Genomic DNA, 26,509 nt, shown 5'->3' on the forward strand with positions numbered 1-26,509 from the left:
CCGGCAGATCAATTTCTGGATTTACTTCATATTTATATAGGTGTAGTATTTTTTTGGAATTGTTCGTTGGGGGGGAGGGGTGTTAATTGTTTCATGTGTTCATATGGAGATGGTGATTACAAATGTGGTTTTGATAGTTGTTATGGGTAGAATGATATAGTTTTGTTAATATGGGGTAGATCGATAGTTTTGGTAGAAGTTTGGAAAATGTAATTTTTGAAACGGTTCATATTGGTTTGTTAGAATTATGTTCCTTATATTCCTTCGGAAGTGTCCATATAGGTCTATCCATATTCTTCTAGTTAACTTAGCAAATCCTTCATGGAGTTGTAAAATTTTATAATGACTATGTTGAAAAATGTTATCTTTTGTTATATTGGAGAAAATTTTAGTTCATAAGATTAAAAATGTGTTTGGTTGTTTATTTGTTATAATGGATATGTGTCATAATATATCATATGCGATTGTTGGTTTAAAATATAGGAACAATTTAGAGGTAAACATCCATATTAATCTTTTTTTCTTAAAAAAAAGCACATACTTGACGAGTTAAATGTGTCAAGATATAAATTTATTTGACAAGTGAAAAATATCAATGAGTCTTGCACTTGACATTTTATTCTTGTCAAGAACACCTATATTCTTGGCATTTTTTTTCAATATCAAGTAAAGTATATCTTGACCTTTTTCACATATCAAGTGAAATTGTTCTTGACGTTTTTTATTTATCAAGAAGGTCAATATACTTGACATTTTAAAAATGTCAAGTGTCAATGTTCTTGACTTTTTTTCTAATCGAGAACATCGACATTTTTGACACTAGATTCCTTGACATTTTTTAAAATGTTAAGAAAAGTGACACTTGACATTTAAAAAAGTCAAGAAACACTATTTCCATAGTAATGATGCTCTTAATCAAAGCTATCTTATCAAACATTTGTTGTAGTGAGTAAATACTATTCAAATCCTCAATTAGCTACAGTAAACACTATTTTAAAATTCTCATTTACTACAATTTTTACTATTTTACATTCATCATTTTACTTTCTTTTCTACTGTGTTTACTATTTTCTTCTCAAACTAAAATAGTTTACCCCTAAAATACATACTGTTATAACCCAAACTAAAATAATCTATACTTCAAACTCAAACTATTATAACCCAACTATAATAATCTATAATTATAATAACCAGCTCCTTGCCCTAAACACTCCCAAAGAAGTTTATAGATGGAACTTGAAGACGTGTATATAAACATAAGTTCAAAAACTGAAAACAAAAAGCCAAATAGTTATCAAATATGACCTACATTTTTTACTTTCCAAAACTTGTTTGAATTTTAAAAATATCTCTAAAAAGTAAATAACAAAACAAATGATTCTCACATATTTATAATATTTATATACATAAGTTTCAAAAACCAATAGTTATGACCTAAATATTTAATTAGGGTTTCTGCAATATGTTAATCACAAATGTAATATTTATACGTATAATTTTAAAAAACCACGAGCCTTGTGTTAGCGATACTAAACTTTTTGCCCACATAATGTGCGTTAGAAGAAACTAAAAAAATATGTCGGCAGAAATGCCCAAAAATAGTGCATTCCACTAAATCCACTCAACTTTTTGCCCACACACATGTTTTCCTTGGCAGAAATGGGGATGTGCTCACAGGGCAAATACATCGATAAAAATTAGATCTGCCAACGTTTTTTATTGCATAGGCAAAAAAAAAAAAAAAAAAAAACTGTCAACACAACCAACAATTTTTGTATTGCATATTATGGGAGCTACATTATTATTTTTAATTATTACTATACGTTTTAAATAATGTGTGATGTGGAAAAGTCGAAGGAATCTTTGAACCTCGATGTTAATAGTACAAATTTTATTTCAATTCATTTCACTTCATAGAATAATTAATACTAGGCAATACTTCGTCACTGTTTAGTTTTTTTTTTCCTAATTCTTTTTTTAAGGTGAGAGAGACTAATTTTGAACTGTCATAGTTTCACAATTTTTGTTTTCTTTTTTTTTTTTTGAGATTTGATACATACCATTATTTTTCTTTTTTATATATCTGTGAGTATCTGAGCCACCTTATGCACATCTAGACTAATCTCAACAGACAATCCGTTTGATCCTACGATATTTAAGTTTCTAGGAAATTCATAGGATATTAAATCTTAAGTCAAGGAAATTCATAGAATATTAAATCTTACGTAGGTGACTACCGTGGATTGAACCCGTGACCTCTTAGCCCTTAATTCCTCTTTTTACAATTTTAAAATCATATTATAATATTTTCATGCCCAGCACATGAGTTGTATCCTAGGTGTATTATATTCCACTTTTTTTTAGTACAATAAATAATTATGTAGTATCTCTATCTCTAAAAAAAATGTATACGTTAGTTATATGCAATCTAATTCAAAATCAAAGAAGATATTTTAACACATGCTCTAAAAATTTACAAATATGATACAATTTTGATTTAATAGTCTAAAATAAAGCACGACGAAAAGAAAAAAGGACTATCAACATATCTTAATGTCGTATATTTGTATATCTATCCGTCATGGACGTATATTTAGTGATTCTAATGCTTGTGGTCTAGCATTGGTAGACTTTAATCCTTAGTATTTGACATTATTTACCATTAAATTTATCATTGATATATACTATCATCAATATAATAAGAAAATGGATATCATTGATATTCAATTTTGTTTTTCTATAACATATTGGTTTACATGTTCACATTATTATTGGATCTATTCTCGATTTACTATATCAATAGATTAAAAATGATCATTTTCTTGTATTTGACTTATTCTATTTAAGATTCTTTGCATGTTCATTAACTATTAGATATTAGTTGATGTATTAAATTTTAATACTAATAATAAAAAAAAATATACAAGTGATATTTGATTCTGGAATTGTTTGCATGCTCTAATTTCTTATTAGGTCTTTTATTGATAAATTCTATCAATGTAATAACACAAATACTACGTAGGGATAATTTCACTTTGTTTTATATCGAGTGTTTTCTCATATTCTAGTAGGTTTACCACTAATATTTCTAGTAGATGATTTTAAGTATTTACAATAATCAAGTATAAACATTTTAAAAACACTATTAGCCCGAAAATCTTTTAAAATTTCAAATAAAAACGGAAACTTAAATTTTAGTTGAGTGATACACATTTGACTTGTACTTTTGATAATGAGATTTTTGCTCCATGGAATAATTATTACTAGACAATACTTCTTTATTCCTCAGTTTTTTTTTTTTTTTTCCTCTTTTTTAGGTGGGAGAGATGTAAACTAATTTTGAAATGGCATGGTTTGACCATTACCTAATTGCTCCCTTTAACAATTTTAGAATTATATAATGATATTTTCTTGCCCGTGCGTTGCACATGAGTTAGATCCCACATCTAAAAAAAAAAAAAAATTAAAGCCCAATAATTATTTAGTATTATAATTAGATACAACCTCCCTTTAATCTCAAGAAAAAAAAGTATCATATCATAAAAGAATAATACAAAAAGATACGAATAATATTTGGTTTTATATTTCTATAAGTAATTATTTGCAAATACAAATTAGGTCCTCCATTGATATATTCTACCGAAAGGGTAAAAGCTGAAGAAAACTACAAGATAACGTTATGAGTTATAAGTGTTAGGATACCGGGCATAAAAAATTGAAGACTTCTAATCCTTCAAAGCTTTATTCCCAACACCATGCGTCAGTGCATTTTGATTACAACAAATATAAGAGAAAGAGACAATCCCCAACTCACCATCTCATTCCTTAGCCTCCTCTACAAATCTCAGATATGTCGACAGCTACATCATTTGGCATACTGATCACCCTCAAATAATTAGACTCAACCATAATATTTTAGAAAAATTGCATTATATGTCAAATACATTTTAAGAAGCCAAAATTATGATTTCAACCTTTTTGTAATTTCAGGTATGACAATCACATACCAATCACATAAAAATCAGATAGCAATCAAATTTCTAGGCAGAAGTTTTTTGTCATGTTTGTAAGAAAGCAAAATCTAGGGATATGAGCCCAATTTTCAATTTTTTTTTTATTAAAGTTGCAATTGCCTATGTAAAGTGAAGAAATACTCTCCATTTTATAGCATATCCATTGGTCTTATTGTTTAAGTTTCAGGCCCACATTTGTTGAACCACGATCCAATTCAAAAGGATGGTGCAAAGCATGGCAAAGAAAGAGCCACGATGAGGAGCTTAGAGAGGAACGTGTAAATCGCTATCTATATATCTCTTCGAAAATGGAGGAGAAATGATTTTGATTAGAAATGTTTCCTTTTCTCTCTCTAAGGTTCATCTGAAACCCTCTCTTTTTCTCTCTAAGTTTTCTTTGTTTACAGTGGAGATTTTGTGTATAATCTGTTGATTACAAACATGCAGGTAATGAAGATGAAGGAGAAGAAGAAATTAAACAACAATATGTACGTGGTTCGGCCTAAGATAACCTACATCTACAGGAAGGGAAAATACACTTTATTGAAGGATTTTTCAAGAAGATAAGTCTACTTTTTCATATTTTCTTTTTACAGTAGAAGTTTTGTGTTTAAAATTGTTTGAACTATTAATATAGAAAAAGAAAGATTGTAACAAATTTGTTAAACAGATTGTTGTAGTTTAATGAACTAGCCATTGAAATCATTATTGCTTCAAATCTTCACCTTAATCTCAACCTTGTAGCTTTCACCCTTATAGATCTGATGTTTTTCTAACCTTTTTCAGGTAACAGAAAGCTGATATGCTCGAGACATTTAGCAAGCTTGAACTTCGTAATGAGCTTAGTAAGCATATCAGCTACATTTTCGGAGGTATAGACCTTTACTACTTCTATTTCGCCTTGTTCAATTCTATCTCTTACAAAATGAAATTTGACGTTATAATGTTTTATTCTAGAATGGTACTATGGGTTTGTGGAAAGATGGATTGCACTTTGGTTATTAGAGTAGATTTTAACTACTATTTGTGATATACCAAAGTCTGTTATCAAGCCCTTTGACCACAGTGCCTCTTTTATTGCTTCTGCTAGTGCCATGTACTCTACCTCTGTAGTTGATAGTGTCGTAATAGGTTGTAAGTTTGCCTTCCAGCTTAGCAAATTAGGTCCATATAAGAAAAGATAGCTTGTAAGAGATCTTCTTTTGTCTAGATCCCCTACAAAGTCTGAGTCAACATACCCATATAGCTCTAGGTCTGTCTCTTGTATACTTCGATAGATCAATTTGGATTGTTTCGACCAAATTAGATACCTAAGTATCCATTTAATGGCTTCCCAGTGTCTTCTTCCAGGGTTAGACATGTATCTACTGACTAGGCTTGCACAATAGGAAAGATTTATCCAGTAGAGATCATTAGGTACATTAAACTACCCACTGCCTGACTATAAGGAACTGTTTGCATCTGTTTTAAATGTTCTAAGTCAGCTTCTCTAGGTGAGTTAGCTGAGGATAGTTTTAAATAATGAGTAATAGGCTTAATCACTGGTTTAGCATTGGTCAAGTTGAACCTTCTAATGATATTCTCACAGTAGTTAGTTTGGTTGATGCTAAGTCTAAAAGAACCCCCTGTCTCTATTAATCTCAATCGTAGGATCTTCTTATATTGACCCATATCCTTCATGTCAAATTCTCCCTTTAGAAGATCCTTGACATGAGTTAGATCTTCTTTAGAACTTCTAACTAGCACATATCATCCACATAGAGAAATAAATATACCTTATTCTTGTAGGTGGTTAAGTTAACATAGGTACATATGTCATAGGTGCTCTTCTGAAAACCAATACTCTCAATGTAGTCATTAAACCTTCTATACCAGCATCTGGGAGACTGTTTACACTACAAGAAAAAGGTCCTTTTATAACCTTCTGAATATAGCCTTTTTCAAAATAGGCTATAAAATTTAAAGGAAAAAATATTAAATATATTTTTAAAAGGCAAAAAGAGAGGGAGGAGGGCGGGATCTAAAAACACTTTCCCCCTTTCCCTTTTTTATCCATTTCTTTCTCCCCTTTTTCTATCTCTCTTTCCCCATTTTCTCAATTTATATCTCTTTTCTTCAACTCTCTCTCTTTTCTTATAGACCTAAAATTATTTCTTTCACACCCTTCGCATCAAATTTGGGGTACTTTTTTCAACAATGAGCAATGAAGATCCACAACGGTGGATCTGATACCAGCGGCAAAAGAAGAGCAAAGACTAGCGACAGATTCTCAACGATTGGAGATAGATGTAGATATGGAAGAGGCTCAACAGAAGGAGTGACTAGTGGCGAAATGAAGTGGGCCTGGGCGATAGATCTGGTACCAATCGAGTGGTTCTGGGCAGCGGAGTTCTTTCTTCGAGCAAAGTGGTTTGGGTAGAAGAGGTTCTTCTTCAACCTTTTTTTTTTTTTTTATTTACTCTACAATTTCTCTCTTTCCCCATTTATTCAAATTTCCTTGTTGGTTTATCCATGAGTGGCGACGAAGCACACCCTCAAATCATAAATTTTCAAATGATAAATAATATGTTAATAGAAATACAAATCACTTTCCTTTCTTCTACCCGTTCTAAAAATAAAGTCGATGTCACCGGGAAAAACCATCGAGTACCATCAAACATCGAGTATGTCATCGAATACTATCGAGTATGGCATCATGCATCGAGTATTTCACAAAATACAATCGAATATGAGCATCGAGTACCATCGAGTATGGCATCGTGCATTGAGTATTTCACTAAATACCATCAAGATGCTCATCGAGTATGGCATCGTGCATCGAGTTTTAGAGCATTGAGCATCGAGTATCGAGTATTGAGCAATGGCTAAAAATCCAGTTCCTATTACTCGACTTTCTTCACTTCTTTCTTCAATTACATCGTAATTGCAACTTTAATGACTCCAAACTAGTTATAGACACTTAAACACACATTAAGGCTCATCAAACATAGCTAATTACAAAAATTACAATATAATTGAAGAGAAAACAATGCTAAAACTCAGAAGAAAGAAAATCATATTAGTTCATTTTCATACAACTTATGAAAAACACCCACCAAGCCAAAACTAAACCGAATTGAATGTTTAAATGATGCTCTGATACCAATTGTTGGATTAAAGAAGCAAGCAGTAGAAGCAAAACAAGATCATTAAGCATTCTAATTCATTAATTTTGGCTTCAAACTCAGCATGCTCATAAACTAAAACTAAAGTTTCAACACTAACCTTTGAAGTACCTTTGAATCACGAACTCCAGTTGCAATCCTCCCTTCCTTTGGATGTGAACCACTACAAGGTCTTTCCTACTATTCTCTTGGTGCCTTAGATTGAGTGTGAGACTCAAAACAAACTTGAATTAGGGAAAATGGAGGAGAAAAGTTTTCTGGTTTCACTATGAAAAACAGTTTTCTTCAACCTTTAATTTCTCATAATTCAGTAACAATTGCATGCCCATTCCACTAAAAAATCTAGGTTTATATTGCATGACTCTCATGCAACTAAATTTCCTGTATGAATCACAGTTCATGCTTAAGAAATTTGAGTGGAAAGTAATGAGATATGAGTAAGGTGCTTGAAGAAGTGAGTGGAAGAATCTAACTCTTTTTGGATTTTCCAAATTTCCAATTCCTTTTATTTCAATTTTGATTTTCAAAATAAAAATTCTTTTCAGTTTTAATTCTAATAATTAAAATTGAATTTTATTAATTTTACAAAAATTAATTCAAAATTAATTTTCTAATAAAATTAATAATTAATTCTAATTAATTTAATATCCAATACTAAATTAATTTAACACCTTTTCACCTTCATGAATCCTTATTCATGAATTTAATATTCAAATCATATTTAAATATTAATCGATTCTCCAATTTCATTCAATTCCAAATTAAACGTATAATTATATCACATATAATTACTAATTCTTTTAATTCTAATTTGAACGTTTCAAATCAACTTATCACGCTACTCTAAGGCTAATCCGTTTGTGAGCAAGTAGGGAGACCTAGTGGACCTACAGATCATGGGCTCCAACAATCCGAGATTAATCGGCTAAACTCTTTACACTGAATTAACCCTCATTCATTAATTAATAGGTCACTCCACTAAAGCTCGTAGTTGCACTCCCCTCACTGTAGATATATTGTGTCCATTCGATATAACCATGACTAGTAAGTTAACCTTTTACAGGTTGTTCGTAATAATGATTGGGTCAAAAGGCTATTTTACCCCCGAGATTACCTCTTGTACCTTAAGTCCCACTAATCATCTAATAAAAAATTGGTTTGTGATCCGATCATCAAACCGAGTCCCTCTCGGGCCAATGAGAGGGTGGGGCCCCTTGTTCAAGACCTAAAGTTGGCACTTAAGGGAACAACCACTCTACTATCCCTGAAAGCGGGTAGGAGTGAATTCCATCTTGCACCTTATATCCCCAGTTATATATCCGGTCTTACCTCTGAAATAGGAGTCTTATTGAGCCAGCAATGTTGAGTCAACTCTCATTTATACTAATCTAAGGATAATCCCGAATAAACAGGAGTTCATAGTTAACTCAGAATTAAGGTCAAGTTCCCTAGGTTATTGTTTTGAAATAGTCAGTCTTAAATAGTAAACATCGTTACAAAGTAAGAGTGACTTATTTCATGGTTCGATCTTGTGCAAATTCATTGCACAGGATGCCTCCACTCCTCATTGTTGGGATTGGTATCCTAAATCTCTTTGTAATTTTGTAGTTTGTAAACCGTATAAATATATTGTTGTTAATAAAATAAGTATTATTTTATAAGCATATACTCAATCCAATAAACTAAGATCCCATGTTATTTCATGTAATTTAAACAAGTATGTAGAGACAAACAAGTGGATCTTGTTTAAATAATAACCTAAACAGTCTGTAGTAGATGAATAAGGCTGGGTACTTATCCTGGTGACACTAGAGATACGGCCTGCTTTGTAGGTGTTACAAGTGTTGTAAAGTGCTACAAATGATTTGATCTTGATCATTCATGTGGAGACATGTGAGTGGGGGTATCCTATACAAAGAGTTTGTATAAGATCGGACCATGAAATGATTAGTCTGTTATATAACGTCGTTAATAATAGAGACTTACATTTCACTAGGATGACCATAGGTGACATGACCTGAATCCTAAGTGAGTTGTGAACTCCTGCTCATGAAGGCGGTCCTTTGATTTGTATGGGTGAGAGTGGCCAAATTGCCAACTCAACAAACCTACCATTTTAGGGATTCATCTGATTGAAGAGCTGGGAACACAACACATAAGGTGGAATTCACTCCTTCCCTGATGCAGAGGCAAGTAGAAAAATTGCTCCCTTAAGAGTTGATTCCGGGTCTTGAACATTAGTGGCCACGCCCTCTCTTGGCTCGAGAGGGAATCAGTGGTACTTAAGGAGTTAAATGTAACTAAAGGGGCAAAACGATAATTTTGGCCCAACTGTACTTACAAACAATTTGTGAAGGATCATCGCACTGTTGATTGGTTATATCTAATGGACCTAAAAATTTGTCTGTAATACGAATAGTGTAGCTCTCAGTTATTTTACATAGGTTGTGAAAGAATGATGTGGTTGGAGATTCATCTTCTTCCTTAATTCTCTCTGAGTGAATAGTTCTCTCTGACAAAATTTACAGAGAATAAAAGTTCTTCTCTTCTCTCTCCTCCTCTCCATCTTCTTCGTTCTTCCAAGGATTCAAGCAAAGCACACAACTCTTGCTTGAATCTTTTATCCCAAGAGAATACAGAGGGTTCTCAAGTGGTGGTGTCCCATTTGGAGAAGGAGAGGGATTCTTGAAGAAAGTGTTCTTCAAAGGTAAGGGTTTCTGAAACTCTTAGTTTTTCTTATTTTTAAAATATGTTATAATTTATATAAATGCATATCTTGTTTTTGTTTTATTGTAAAACTTAAATTTAATGAAAAATGGAAATTGGGTCGATCTTGCTTCCGCTCACAGTTCTCTCTAGTAAGAGTTTCTTCACTCATGTCATCACATGTATGAATTAGGATCACTTCGTTTGTAGCACTTTAGAATTCCTTGTAACAACTACAAAGTGGGTTGCATCCGATAGTGTTACTAGAATAAGGCACCCAATCTTATTCATATACTATAGATCATTTAGACTATTTACTAGAACCTGATCTACCCTTATGTCTCCACATAAAGTTCAAGTACTCATGTAACAGTCATGGATCTTTTAATTTATTGAATTTATTTCTAAAATCAAATAAGCAATTCATATTCAATACAACTTTATTGAATCAAACTTCAATAACAACTTTATTGATTTATAGAATGAGTTTATTGTTTACAAACCACAAGTTTTAGGATATAAAACCCAACATTATCATATGACTATTTTTTCTATTTCTTTATTAAATTTGTTACAATATTCAACTTTATCTAAATATTTTTTCATTTTTTTAATTATAAATTATCTTTTTTCATATTTTTTTCAATTTTTTCCTTTATATTCTTATCATGTTTTATTTTATATTATATTAATAAGTTCACACCAACAAGTAGAGATGTCCAATTTCCCCGCAGAGACTGGGATTTCCCGATTAGGTGGGGAATGGAGGAGGGAGTGGGGAAAAAATTCCCCGTGAGCTAAACGGGGACGGGGATGGGGAATGCATTCCCCGTCCCTGCCCCCGTCCCGATTAGCTTGTACATATTTATTTAGTATAATTATCTAATGTTATGTTATTATTATTATTATATAAATATTACATTTATATTTCAAATTTGATTATTTATTGGGAATGATAAAGAATATATTTAAATTGAATGTTTAAATTTAGATTATATATGTGAACAATTTGATTTATATTTATTTTTTTACTAAAAGAAATTAATTAGCTTTTTCAGGCCAAAATTTGAGTAATTTATCTTTAAATTCAAATTGTCATTTCAAACTAAACAATTTAGTGATAAAGTTAATTATTTAATTAAAATTTGCTAAAATTAGTGATTTAAATTCATTGGTTTTTTTTTTTTTTTTAAAAAAGGAAAATTTTCCCAATGAGGAGCAGGACGGGGATGGAAAATGGCATCTTCGTCCCCATCCCGCCCCGTAGACATCTCTACCCATAAGATCCTTCTTCATTTGTTCCCATGTTGGGTCGCAGGAGACAGAATCCCTTTGAATACAATGGTCGAAAGTGATGGTTGGGGTAAAGGGTCTCAGGTATAGATGGGGTTTGATGATGCGTGGTGCTCTCATCGTTTTTTTTTCCTATGGCCATGACTTCTCGAACCATTTCTACGATTTCACTCTTTGGCCACACCAATAAGCCTTGTCGTTGTGTTAATGTACATTTTTAGAACCTTAACTATCCTTCTGAGTATGCTCTGACTGATGAGAAAGAGATTAAGGCAATTGCAATTTACACTTCTTGTTTAAGCTAAGCACTTCAATACATTTTTGTAGTCTTCTTTTAATTGAAGACTCTTTCTTTTTTGTACTCCTTAAACTGGGGTTAGATTAGTCAAGATAGTTTAGAATTTTGGTTTGGTTGATATTTTATGCAATTTTAAGTTTATGTGGTTTAGGCTATGGAATTGATATCTTCTATCTTTCATTTCCAAGTACAGTGGACGTAATTTTATCAGTTTCTCTACTGATCAAATCACTATAGAGAAGGTTTGTTCACATGGATGGAATTTAAGTTGCACCTTGTATTATCCAAATCTCTAATTTGATTTTGTGTTTCAGTTGGGAAGAGATTAATTTGGTTTCTTCATTGATTTTCTTTTAATGCATGCTTGTTTAGTATGGTAATTGTTTCTTGTAAGTGGAGATTAGAATTTATCAGCATGCTATTTCATTTATTAGTTTTTATTTGAAAATTGAATTATTTGCTTTTAATATGTTTAAATAGAGTGTATTTGTTGTTTTCAAGTTGTTTTTAAAGTCTTTTGCTTTCCAAATTTCAAACATTATTAATTTGGTGTTCATGGATAGTTTTGTCAATTACCATTTATTATTTTTTATTATTTAATTTCGTTTTACTATTTTTATATTTTGTAACTCTTTTGTCATTTCTCCAATTGAAGCATTAAAATGTGTTACTTATCTTATCAGTTAAAAAAACAATCATTAATGCTCACTTATACACCTAAAACTAATGTCCTTGCTTTTAGTGGCTTGGTCCAAAATGTTCTCTATTTAGTACTAATACTAATTAGTGTATAAGCAAGTACTACTAAATTCTCATAGTTCTTTGAATGTCAAATTATTCTTTTTCTCTCTCTAGTAAAAAAGTGTTTGATATGTCTATCACAATAGTTACTTTTACACTATTAAATATGAGAGAAACAAATTTAAATTTTGTTTAGCAATACACTAAGAATAAAGAATTAAGGAGATATCAATTCACTAGACAAAACAATATCGATCATTGGGTAGTCTTCTAGTTAGACACTAGAGACGTTAGTTTGTCATGTATAACACTCTTGAATGTGGACAATAGCACACTACAATTTCATAGACAAAAAGAGAAGCCTAAAACAATATCTCTTTGTGAAAAGTTTGAATGTTATCAACAAAAACTTGGACTTCGTTATTGAAACAGATGATACATGCCATGAAATGCAGGTTTTGGGCTTATATTTTCATACTTTTATTTAGAAAAAATGGACTTTTGCATGTAGTTTTCCCCAAAATTAGTCTTATATTGATAAAATGGTCTTATGAAGGTCTTATTGATCTTAAAAGTTGTTATTTACTGATTTTTAACTAATTTTGTGATCTTTGGCAGTTAATTTTGACTAATTTTGAAAAAAAAATTTCAATGCAGTCGTATCACCAGATTTACTGCTGCTGTATCAAAGAGCCCTAATTTTTTAGATCTTTACCCAGTCGAGAAGTTGCAATTTTCTTGTTCCAACCGGTTATTCAGTCCCGAATCACTTGGTAAAATTTTATGATGTGAATTTCAATCTTCCTTAACCAATTTGAAGCCTATAAAAGAAAGGGAGGCCTCCCATTTTGACAGGACAACTCGACATCCACGATCCATCTACATCTTTCTTATGTTTTGCCATTAGTCAGTCATCCTTAGGCTATTTCTCACAATCCCAGTCAGCAGCTTTAAGAACGAAAGTTCCTCTGAAGCTCGAGTACTTTAGGTTAATCTCTACCCAATAAGAACATATAGTGAGGGAGGATTCATCCTTGAAAGAAGAGAATCACCCTAGGGAAAGACTAGGAAAGAAAGGAGTTGTTACAAGGTATTTTTTAGTTGTATTTCCATTATAACTTAGTTTATTTTCCTATAATTTTTTCCTTTCTTTCCTTTTCTCGTTGAACATCATTTTGTGGCTATGATTTCTGATTTAATGAAGTACATTCTTTTATCTTTAGTCATGAGTTGAATTCTTTTAGGGATTCAACAATGTGAATAACCCAGGATTTTTATGGTTTGAGTAATACGTGCACTCATATCATTTTTCCATACATATTTACTTTGTTGAATTTAAAGATAGAACTGTTAAGTTAAACTGGTCGTCTAATTTAGCAATATATTGAAGTCTTAATGTTGATCGTCCTATCAGCGAGTTGAAATATTACAGAAGTGGGCTGCGCTTCATCAATTCCTAATTTCTTGAAAATTGAGAGTGGCATAAGGTTGATGCTTGCTCCCAGATCACACAGTGCATGTCCCACATCTAGCCCTCTGATTGAGCACAGGACTGTGAAGCTTCCCAGATCCTTCTGTTTCTTGGGTAATTTGTTGCTGACTAACGCATCGCACTCTCACATTAGAGCAATTACTTATGTCTCACTAATTCTCCTCTTCTTTGTCAGAATATCCTTAAAAAATTTGACGTACTTTGGCATTTGTTCTAAGGCTTCTACAAATGGGATATTAATGTGCAGTTGCCTCAGAAGTTCAAGAAAAGCTTAAACTGTTGCTCATCATTCTTTTTCAGCAAGCGTCTGGGAAATGGTGCTTTCAGCTGCACCGCAGGTTCTCTTGCATTAGACATGCTTGTGTTCGAATGACTTATGGATTCTGACGTCCGTTCTTCTTGATCTTCCAATGCCTTCAGGCGTGTTGTGTGCTCAGTTGAAGGATTGTTGGTTCTTGGGTTCACGGTTCCTTCTACAAGAGGTCTGTCACTTCGCAATATCACCGCATGACATTGCTCTTTTTCGTTGTTATTTCCTGAGGTTTTCGTATTGCTGAGCAAGACTCCTGGCGGCCAATTCTTCAGCTCACTAGCAATTTGCCCCAATTGTATCTCCAGATTTCTAATGGATGACGCTTGGCTTTAAGAGGTTTTCAAGCAGAGAAGTTGAACTCGATGCATGACTTCCTTTATTAAAGGATTGTTGGTGCGGCTGCTACGATGGCTAGAATCCAAGCGACGGTCCTTGCTTATGCTGCTGATTTACCCCTGGTTGGTGTTGCTCCTGTTGGTGACCTCCCCAAGAGAAATTTGGATGGTTCCTTCATTCGAGATTATAGGTGTTCGAGAATGGATTGTTTTTAATAAAGCATACTGACTGCAGATTATGTGGGCAATCAGTGTAGGAATGAGGATCTCCACAGCCCACACAACTAACCATGGCCTGTACGAATGTTTCCACCTAATTTACCTTTTGCAAGTTTGATGCATTCCCCAGTGATATATTCTGCAAAAGGTTTGTCATGGTAGCTAGTGTGCAGAGAGCGTGGCTATTGGGTTAGAATCAACAGAGTTCACATTCTAAGATCGTCTCCTCTTATATGCTCCTACGTCATAAGTGTCATCTACCCATTCCATATTATGCTTGGCGATGCGGTCCAGTATTTCCTTAGCTTCGTTATATGATTTGTCCATGATACCACCAGCTGTAGCTGTATCGGCTGCCATTTGAGATGCTCTGTTTAATCCGCCATAAAAGGTTTCCATCTGGATAGTTAAAGGTAGTTCATGATTGGGGCAATTCTTGACCAGTCCTTTAAAGCGCTCCCATGCGGCACTTAAGGTTTCAAATTCTTCTTGCTAAAAGTTCATTATCTCTCTCCGACTTCTTGCATTCGTGGTGGATGGGAAATATTTTTGTATGAATTTATCCACTAACTTTTTCCAGATTGTTATCTCCCTAGGCTTCAAAGAACTTGCCCATTGTTTTGCTTCGTCATGTAGAGAATATGGGTTAATCCTAGGAATCGCAAACGAGTTGCACATCTCCAGGAAACATTTCATGTGGGCATGAGGGTCTTTTCCCCGAGCACCCCCAAACTGGCCAGCTATTTCAAGCATTTATAACATTACATATTTCATCACAAATCTTGTCCCATCTGGCGTTGGATATATGATCCTTGGTGAGAAATCATACAACACAAGAGACACATACTCCCGCATGGGACACGTACTACTGTTTGCCATTATGATAGGATTTTGAGCAGCGTGGGCTAGCTATTGAGCTAAGTTATGATTTGCTTGTTCGTCAGCCATTTGTTGTTGCCTGATTTGCTGTCTGGGTAGTTGTTGCCTTAACCTACGGTGACGATTAAATCGATTTCTTCGTCAAATGGTCCTTTCAACTTTGGGGTCGTATACAAGTTCAGGAGTGTTTTCCCTTCTCATAAACATTTACAAGCTTAGGCTTAGCTCGTAATAATCCCTCAGCTGTAGTTTTCCTATAAAAGATATAAGCAAAATTTTTGGTTAGTTTTATTGCTAAATCCCCAGCAACGGTGCCAAAAACTTGTTCGCTGGATTCGTGATGCAAGCTTAGGAGTGTATTGTATAAGGTAATTGGAAAAATAGAGTGCAAATGTGATTGATGTGTTGATGCGTTAGTGATGCGTGAAGGGACGCGTTACACTCCTCTTTATGCGTTCAATTTTTCCTGAATCAGATCCAAGTATAAATCCAATTCAGGTTCCTGGTAAGTTCAGGGTCAAACATAGGGATTTAGATTAAAGCTAACGTAAAGCTTGCGTTGTAGCTGATGTAGAAGTATCCTAAGTGAATGCGGAATGATCTACACTAAGTTTATTGTGTGCGTGCAAGAAGATACAAAATTCTCTCTCGAGCTAAGCTTTCTCCACTGCTTGATCGATGGTGGGGGTGGTTCTCTTCCTTCTTGTGTTCTTGTCACAGCAGCACAGCTCTAAGCCTCTAAATTTCAAAATTATATAAATTGAGCTAATTCTTTCTCCATCTGGTGGGACTTTCTTCTATATATAGGTGTTATTCTTCACTAGCTTAATGATGGGGCAACATTAAATTCCATACCTTAGTCAGCCGCCTGACACTCAGAAACTTTTCAGACGCCGTCAGCTGTAGATGTCCATGCTTGCAAATGGTGATTTGACACAAACAGCTTGAATCAATGAATCTTCCTCGTGTTGAAACCCTTCTGACGCATGCTTATGCGTTGACGTTGCCTGTGACACAGAATCTTTGTTGAAATCCTGCAATATTATGCATTAGTGCCTCATTTTTCAGTAATAAACACTCTTTTGTATGAGTTTAGTAGTGCTCGAGTAATTCCATGCGTTTTCTCTAAGAATGATGAGATTTTATCATTAAAAATCCTAATTGTTCCAACTTTTGAGAGACAATAACTTGTATTTCTACAAGTTATCAGCTGTGGCGAACTCCATGGAGCCTAGAAGTCACAAGCGCGGCAAAGATATAAAGCGGAAGTATCATCTTATCTGCAAGATAATGCATCGAGGGGACGTGATAGTCACGAAGATCGATTCGGAGCACAACGCTGCTTACCAGTTTACGAAGGCTCTCACGACTACAGTTTTTTAGGGTCACCTTCAGATCATGAGTCTGCGGACTGCCCGCGGCTGGACTAGGGAAAGTGGGAGATTTTTGAACTGCGCCTTAGTGCCGTAGTTTATTATTTTGTACTTGTTATTATGTTGTAAACCTACTCGTTTTAGGACAAGTGAGAGATTGTTGGTGTTGATGCCTTAAACTTTCGTAGGGTTCTGTAGTTTGTAAACACCTGTAAGAACAAACGTTTGTGATATAATAATATGAGATATTTTCTTCACTATTGTCTATGAAATATGAGATGTTTTATCTGCATTTAGCACAAACCAATAAACTAAGATCCCTATTTTCGTTGTAACTTAAGAATGTATGTGGACGCATATAAGTAGATCATGCCTTAAATGATAACCAAAATGGTATGTAGTCTATGGATATAGGAGGGAAACCTTATCCTGGTGACACTACGAATATGACCTACTTTGTAGATAGTTACAAGTGTTGTGACGTGCTACAGATGGTCTGATCCTGATCATTCATGTGGAAACATGCAAGCAGGTGTGTCCTATACAAAGGAGTTTGTATAAGACTGGACCACGAAGTGTTTAGTCTAATTATATAACGCCATTCATGACAGAGACTTCATTTCATTAGGATGACCATAGGTAACATGACCTTAAACCTGAGTGAGTTGGGAACTCCTGCCTATAAGGGCGGTCCTTTGATTTGCATGGATGTGAGTGGCCAGATTGTCGAATCAAACCTACCACTTTGGGGATTCATTTGATTGGGAAGCTGGGAACTCAGCTACACAAGATGAAATTCACTCCTTCCCTGAAGCAGGGGTAAGTAGATAGATTGCTCACTTAAGGGTCGATTTCGGGGCTTGAACGATGTGGTGCCACACACTTTCTCAAGGCCCGAGAGGTGTCCACTCATAGTAGGACTATAATGTATTGTTCATTAGAGGGATCAGTGGTACTTAAGAAGTTACATGTAACTATAGGGGCAAAACGGTAAATTTTTTCAGCTGTACTTACGAGCATCTGTGAAGGGTTATCGTACCGTTGACTTGTTATATCCGATGGACACAGAAATATATATGTAATGAGAAGAGTGCAGTTTAGTGGAGTGCCCAGCAGTTAACGGATGTTGGATTCCGTGCCTAAATAGTTTAGTCAACTATTCACGTACTGTTGGAGCTTCAAGCTATAGGTTCATAAGGTCCCCTTGATAGCTCAATGAATTCAAGTTGAGAATTAGTTTTTGGGTCAGTTTGAAGTGTTCAATTTGACTAAAGGAAGTTTGATTATATATGATATGATTAAACTGGTTCAGTTATATATGATATAATTGATATGATGTATGAGATACTTTAATTGGAGGAATTTGATATAAATATGATTTATATCAAGTAAAGAAGAAAAAGACTATGGTTTAAATGTTACATATGATGTGATATTAAAACTAGAGGTTATAAATATAATATGATAAGTTAGTTATTATATTTATTTATAATTAAAACAATTATGAGATAATTGTGGGTGGTTTCTCCTTTAACCATGCGTGAAAGTGGGAGGTTGTATTCAGTTTTCATAACTGAAGGATAAAATGAAAAATGTTTTCATTTTGTAAGGATCGCTTCATTAAGTACATTGCAATCGTTTAGCTCACTAGAGACTACACGACAGCCTTCAAGTGTTTGTCTAAACGATCGTGTACACGTGCCTTCGACTAAACGATCGTGCAGTTTTTTACTAAACGATCGTGTGGCAAGCGAGATTCACTGAACAAACGATCAAACCTGTTTTTCCTAAACGAGCGTGTACCTACTGACTTTTACTAAACGATCAAGCACCACAATCTATGCGACAGACAGTATCCTTCTCCCACTTGCTTGGTCGTATAGTGCGATCATAGTTTCCTCCAACCCTCTACCAAATTCATAACAGAGTCCACACCTCCTGAATTCTCACTCCGAGAATACTAAGGTTGTCGAGTGGTGGTGTCCGAAAGGTTGTTTGTTTTGGAGAAGTTGGTTCGTGACCACTGGACGATTGGGTAGATGATCTGGGCAAGAGTAAAATTTTGTTGTCCAAGTTCTTCACGAGAGCGAGATACCTGTGAAAGAAGAATTCTTCAAAGGTAAGTCTCTCACTCCTTTTGTATTTAATTTCTAAAGCATGTCGTAATTTTGTTAAAGATGCCTAACTAGTTTGTATATTTGTGAATGCTTCTAATTCTGTCACAACGAATTTGGATCGATCGTGCTTCTGCTCATGGGTTCTCTTTGATAAGAGTTCCTTCAGTTATATAGCTCTAGGGGTGAAGTAAGAGAACAAAGCGTGAAGGCTATTAAAGGCAAAGTAAACCAGTGATGTGGCATTTTTTCTGATGAGTCAGTTGTTTTGCACTGAGATGTCTGCACACTCACAATGAGGTCTTTGGGAACAATCCAATTTATTTTATTTTCCTTTTCTATTATGCTTTGTCCAATTGTCAGGCACCACGTTGCCTTAGAATCTCTTTTCTATGTAATTCTTTCCTTTTCCATTATTCTTTAGAAATTGTATATAACATCTTGAACTGCTCAGTAATTAGTTATTTTAGTGAGCAAAAATATAGAAATATATCAAAGAGGAATTCCTCATCCAATTACCTATCTTCCTCTTTTTTTTCTTTATTTCTCTTTTTGGTATCAAGCCGGATGGCTAATAATCCCATTTTGCCAATCTTGGCCCCAAGCTCCAAAAACCTTACCAGACCTCCATTAAACCAGTTGTTCAGCCAAATTACTTCAGTCAAATTAAATAGAATAAACTTCCTTATCTAGCATAACCTTCCGTGCCCAATACTTCGATTCTACTACCTTGAAGGTTATCTGATCGGAGAAAAGGTATGTCCCAGCAAAACCATCACTAAAAGCATTAACACAATCAACATAGAAGGATCGAGCTTGAATGCTCCTATCAAAAGTAGCTAAACCAGAGTATGAGTCCTGAGTAGGGGGCGATCAGTTACTTCTTAGATGGCTTTACAACTCCATATCGTCAGAAGTTGTCACCTTGGTAATGGGGTTTAAAACTTCAGAAGAACTTTGGGATGTTGTTCTGTATTTGGGGTTCATTCTAGGCTGAAATTGATTATCTCAAAAGATTGTTTCAACAAACTAGGAAAGGTGGGTCGAAAATGAGTGAATTTTTATCTACCATGAAAATGTATTCTAATAACTTGGCTCTAGCAGGGAGTCTAGGTAGTACAAATGATCTTATTTCTCAGCTACACTCTGGACTCGATGAGGAGTATAATGTAGTTGTTGTATCTATCCAAGGGAAAGCTGGTATATCTTGAATTGAAATGCAATCAGACCCATTGGGCTATGAGAAACGACTGGACTATCAGTTCACCATTAAAAATGGTGTTTCGAATTTGTCCATTGGTGTTGAGTCCTCTGCCTCCGTAAATATAGTGCAAAACAGGAACCCACCCACCCTAAATCCCAACCCAGATTGTGGCAACTCCAGTCAAAAAAACAGTGGTCAGAGAGGGGGGAGGCGATCGTGGATGTGGCCATTGGAACAGCTCCACCATGAATCACCCTACGTTCCAACTGTGTGGACGACTTGTCCATACTGATAACATCTATTTTTTCTTTATATAACAGAGAGTTCAATAACCCGAATCAAACCCATCGTCTGTGTGAATAAGTTTTCACCACTCCTGGCCAGAAAAAAAACCACCGTGGAAATCAGAACGCCATGGTTACAAATTCTGCTGTTACAACCCCCGAATGAAGGACTATAAGGTCCAATACGGAAGCAGGATCGATCCTAATTCCCAATTTCACATAACCTACACAAACCCTAAGTATGAATTCTAAAACAAAATGTACGAGTAAACATATCCCTGAAGTCACAGAGTCTTCACGAATTTCTTCTCATTTTCCTCTATATTTTCCTTAGGGGTTGAGAATTAGAATAATTTGGGCAAATCTCTTTTTTTTTTATTACACACATAGACGTTATGTGTTGATCTTTAGGGAAGAACAACATGATCCTCGAAAAACCACCCCATGTACAATATTGAGAGAAAATAGGGAGGGAGTTGATTCCCTCCATTTAAAATTCAAATAATTTTAAAATAAAAAATAAATTAAAATTAATTTTAATTTATTTAATATATAATTATGCATTAACCACCTTTATATATAACATATATTATACTATATTTGTTTATTCTAATATAATATATAACTTATATTTATATTATATCAAGTTATATATCTATAGTTTGAATTTTCTCAATAATATATAAATTAAATTTATATTAAATATATGAATCTAATTCATATAATTAATATTTTGAATCATATTTAAATATTTATATCCTCTCAAATTAAACTTTATATTATAATGTATCAAATACATTATTATTAATTATTATATAATATATAATTAATTTAAGTTAATTATATTATATTAATTAATTCCCTCAATTAATTTTAATAATTCAAATTAATCCAAAATTAATTCTTAATTAATCCCAAATTGAGCTACAGATAGGAATTTGGACTAGTAGATTGAAGCTCCAATGGTATTGAATATAATTAAACTTCTTTAGTTAAATATCACATTCATTAATTTTCAATCACTCCACTAAAGACCGACGGCTGTACTCTTCGCACTACAGATATATTTCTATGTCCATTGGATATAACCAGTCAACGATGCGATGACCTTTGTAAATTACTCGTAAGTACAGCTGTGCCAAAATTACCATTTTGCTCCTATATAGTTACATCTAACTCCTTAAGTACCATCGATCTCTCTATGAACAATAAGTCATAGTCTAACTATGACCAAATTCTTCTCGGGCCAAGAGAGGGTGTGATGCCACATTGTTCAAGTAATTAATTTTAATTTATTTTTTATTTTAAAATTATTTGAATTTTAAAATTAAAAAATAAATTAAAATTAATTTTAATTTATTTAATATTAATTATGCATTAACCACTTTTATATAACATATATTATACTATATGTTATATCTAATATAATATATAACTTATATTTTATATTATATCAAGTATAATATAATCTATAGTTTGAATTTTCTCAACCCTAAAATTAGCCCTTAAGGGAGCAATCTATCTACTTACCCCGACGTTAAGGAAGGAGTGAATTTTTTCTTGCGTAATTGTGTTCCCAGCTCCCCAATCAAACAAATCCCCAAAATGATAGGCATATTGAGTCAGCAAACTAGTCACTCTCACCCATGCAAATCAAAGGACCGCCTTTATAGGCAAGTGATAACTTATAGAAATACAAATTATTTTACCTCTTTTATCTTAAACAATTAGAAAAAGGTCTTGAAAATGTGATAGCTTGATGAGGAATTCATGAATGTAATTATATCATGCAATCACACACGCACAAAGTCTCCATTTACAAAAGTTATAAAAATCATTCTTTTTGGGTGCAGGAAATCTTCTTATGCGATCGTAAGAAACTCTCAACGCCAATATAGGAATCACATAGTTGGTAACCTCATCTGATGGTGAATGACATGATGCATAAGTGGTAGAAGTCACATCAAAGACCAAGTTGGTGGCTGACAAGAAAGTTTCACAGCATAGCCAATGAACTTCTAATGCGGAGCAAGAGCCGCACTAGGGTATAGAATTTAATGTACCTTATCAGCATAATCATTAGTAAGAGAATAAAAGTTGTCCCTTGATGCCTATAAATACCCTATGAGACTTTCATCAAAGAGAACAAAGACATTAGAAGAAAAACTCTACTCAAATTCTTACTTCAAAAAGCATTTCCGCTTCAAGCCCTCGTGAAATCTTAAGTTGAAAACTCTCTCTCCTTGGAAGCAAAAAGGGCACTTCACCTCCAACACTCTTTTTGAAGCAGTTATCCATAGAACCGGAAGGAGCAAGGAATTGCGTACAATGGCTTGATTCTTTATCTTGATCTCTTTTCTTCCGTAGTTGCATCTGTATTGTGTAAACGTTGAAAGACTTCTTTTTCTCAATATGCATGCATCTTTCGTCTATCTTTTATCCATCTCCCCAACTTTTATCATGAGCAACTAATTTCTTTATGAGTTAAGAAACATTGCAGCTAATATGAACTAAGTAAAGCTTAATTATGCGTTCAACTTTTTTTATGCATGCTTTATAAACCACTTAAGTGAGTCGAGATATTATTCTAAGTAGATTGAAATCTAGGTTTAAAAAAGCTAAAGATTTAAACCTCATAAAATAAGAAGAGAACATCTTTAGGAATAAAGAAATATCTTTTACATCAAATACTCATCGCATGCATCCTAGAGATAGGATATTGTGGCTAAATACACTGAGAAGTATAGGTTGTAATTTGAGTAAGTTTCTTGAATGCATGATTTATGCATTTACTTAGGAATGTTAAAAATCTATTTCTCAACCCTACTCTTATTCATTCGACTTTCGCACTACTCGCATAGATTGTTTCGTTCAAGGGTGTAATTTCCATTGCATACATCACTTTCTTTCAGTAATACATTAGAAAAAAAATCATCATCGCCTATTTAGTAACAACTTGCATCAAGATCAAAAAAATATTTGCTACATACATAGAATGCAATCCCTAAGTTCGACCCTAGACTCACCAGGACTCTAGTTAGGCTTATACTTATTTTTAACTAGGTAAGACAATGCATTAATAAGACTTCACATAGCACTCATCTCATCGCTTAATTCAAACGCATCAGCGGGAGTTCACAATTCACTCAGGATTCAGGTCATGTGATCTATGGTTATCCTGGTGAAATGTAAGTCTCTACTATTAACGATGTTATATAATGAGACTATTCATTTCGTGGTCCGGTCTTATACAACCCCTTTTGTATAGAACAACCTCCCTCACATGTCCCTACATGAATGATCAAGATCATATCATTTGTAGCACTTTACAATAATTGTAACATCTACAAAGCGAGCCATATTCATAGTGTCATCAAGATAAGGTACCTAGCCTTATTTATCTACTATAGACCCTTCAGGTTATCACTTAAATACAATCCATATGTATGTCTCTACATACATGTTTAAGTTACAGAAGATAACCTTGTTGGGATTGGTGTCCTAATTCTCTCGTTGATCTCATAGTTTGTAAACATTTTGTATACACATTGTTATTAATAAAATAAGTGTTATTTTATTTGCATTTACTCATATCCAATAAACTAAGACCCGTGGTTATTTCATGTAAACTTAAGCATGTATATGAGACATACAAGTGGATCATGCCTTAAGTAATAACTTAAATGGTCTGTAGTATAAGGATAAAGGGGGGATATCTTATCCTTGTGATACTACGGATACGGCGCGCTTTATAGATATTTACAAATATTGTAAAGTGCTACAAATGGTCTGATTCTGACCATTCATATGGAGACATGCGAGCGGGGGTGTCCTATACAAAGAGTTTGTATAAGACCGGACTACGAGATGATTAGTCTCTTTATATAACATTGTTTATAATTGAGACTTACATTTCACTAAAATGACCATAGGCAATATGACTTTAATCCTGAGTGTTTTGAGAACTTCTGCATATGAGGACAGTCCTTTTATTAGTATAGGTGAGAGTGGCTAGATTGCCAACTCAACAAGCTATCTTTTTGGAGATTCGTCTGATTGGGGAGCTGGAAACTCAGTTACATAAGATGGAATTCACTCCTTCCCCAAAGCAGGGGTAAGTAGATAAATTGCTCCCTTAAAGGCTGATTTCAGGTCTTGAACATAGTGGCCACACCCTTTCTTTGGAAGAAATGACTCAGTCATAGTAGGACTATGACTTACTGTTCATTAGAGGAATCAGTGATACTTAAGAAGTTAGATATAACTATAGGGGCAAAACGATAAATCGGCCCAGTTGTACTTATGAGCGATTTATGAAGGGTTATCGCACTGTTGATTGGTTATATGGACACAGAAATATATTTGTAGTGAGAAGAGTGCAGCTATCGGTCTTTAGTGGAGTGAATGACAGTTAACGGATGGTGGATCTCATGACTAAAGAGTTTAGTCAGTTATTCACGTACCGTTTGAGCTTCAAACTACAAGTCCATGAGGTCCCCTTGGTAGCTTAATGAGTTCAAGTTGAGAATCAGATTTTGGGTTAGTTTGAAATGTTCAAATTAACAAGATGAAATTCAATTATATGTGATATAATTGGTGTGATGTATTAGATACATTAAATGGAGGAATTAATATAAATATGATTTATATTAAGTACTATAAAATAAAAAAAGAACTATGGTTTATATGATGAAATATTAAAACTATAGGTTATAAATATAATATGATAAGTTGGTTATCATATTTATTTATAATATATTAATTATATGATAATTAATTCTTTTTCTCTAATAACCGATTGAGTGAGAGGTTATTGGAAGTTTTATGGTAACCATGAGATAAAAGGAAAATTGTTTTCCAAAATTAGAAGTTAATCCTTTCAGATAATTCTCACGGAAAAAGGCTATCAAGTAAAAATAGTTTTTGCTAAGCGATAGCTGTTGAGAGACTAAACGATCGTGTAAAGAGTTGACTATACGATAGTTACTCAAACGATCGTTGCTACACGATCGAGTATATCGTCTATGCGATAGACAGTGTTCTTATCTCTCACTTACTCGATCGTCTACTTGATCGCATACCTCCTGTCTTCCTCAATCCAAGATCATACAGAGCCCACAACTCCTAGATTCTCACACCGAGAATACCAAGTAACACTTGTGGTGGTGTTCTACATCCGTTCGTGAATCGAGTTGGACTCGATTGGGTTCGAGGAGCTGTTGGTTGTTCGTGTTGTTGGTGTTCTGTTCGTTGCGTTTGAATGTTGCTGTGGACGCTTTAAAGACTGATCGATGGATACTTGAATAATGGTTCTTCAAAGGTACGTATACTCTATCCCTTGTACTCTATTGTAGCATGTTGTAATTTCTGTTTATGCATAATTTGTATGTTTTCGTTTAAGACTGTAATCGTTGTGTTCATTCGAAATGGAATTTGGAACGATCCACTTTCGCTACTCATGGAGATCTCTGTTTGTGATTTCCTTCGAACATTGGATGTTTGTTTATTGGTTATGTGGGTTAATGCTACTAAATTTCAAATAAAATACCTTATATTTTATTAAACAAATAAATTGTTTGTACAATACAATTACGAACTACATGACCTACGAGATTTAGGGCATCAACCCATGCATCATCGATCCAAATTGGTATGCTGATAGCAGGACCTCAAGCCATGTCACGACTAATCCAAACTACCTGAACCCCAAATCCAACTACACAGGTATGGAAAAGGTTATTGTTGGCAACAGCTCTCCATTATTTATTTCTCATCTTGGAAATTATGTTCTTCCATCAAATTATGGCCGTCTTAAACTTAATAACGTTCTCTGCGTGCTTGAAATGTCCAAAAACTTGGTCGGTGTTTTGAAATTAGCCTTAGACAATAATGTTTACTTCAAATTTCACTCTGATTTCTGTGTAATTAAAGACAAGCTTACGAGGGTGGAGCTGTTGAAGGGGGTTCTTAAAGATGGTCTTTATCAAGTAACTTCCAACCTGTTCATAAGTAATGGTGCACATGAGCTACCCAAAAGTGGCTCTGGTGTTGTTGGCTTGCATTTTCCTTCACAGCAAGTTT

At 34.0% G+C, this 26,509-nt stretch overlaps 1 long non-coding RNA gene and 1 other non-coding gene across 3 annotated transcripts; both read left to right on the plus strand.

The window, feature by feature from the left end:
• The first annotated feature begins 4,231 nt into the window (after positions 1 to 4,231).
• Positions 4,232 to 17,039, plus strand: LOC120085529. 2 transcript variants are annotated; one of them, XR_005483989.1, is made up of 4 exons: positions 4,232 to 4,371; positions 4,461 to 4,885; positions 13,630 to 13,800; positions 13,883 to 17,039. It is a non-coding gene; the product is annotated as an uncharacterized LOC120085529 (long non-coding RNA). The 2 variants fall into 2 exon arrangements; XR_005483988.1 differs by lacking the exons at positions 13,630 to 13,800; positions 13,883 to 17,039 and adding an exon at positions 12,873 to 13,616.
• LOC120087475 lies at positions 14,990 to 15,093 on the plus strand. Its single transcript, XR_005484616.1, has one exon. It is a non-coding gene; the product is annotated as a small nucleolar RNA R71 (small nucleolar RNA).
• Positions 17,040 to 26,509: the final 9,470 nt, after the last annotated feature.

The sequence above is a fragment of the Benincasa hispida genome, chromosome 9, assembly GCF_009727055.1.
Source record: "Benincasa hispida cultivar B227 chromosome 9, ASM972705v1, whole genome shotgun sequence".
In the NCBI taxonomy this organism is placed as follows: domain Eukaryota; kingdom Viridiplantae; phylum Streptophyta; class Magnoliopsida; order Cucurbitales; family Cucurbitaceae; genus Benincasa; species Benincasa hispida.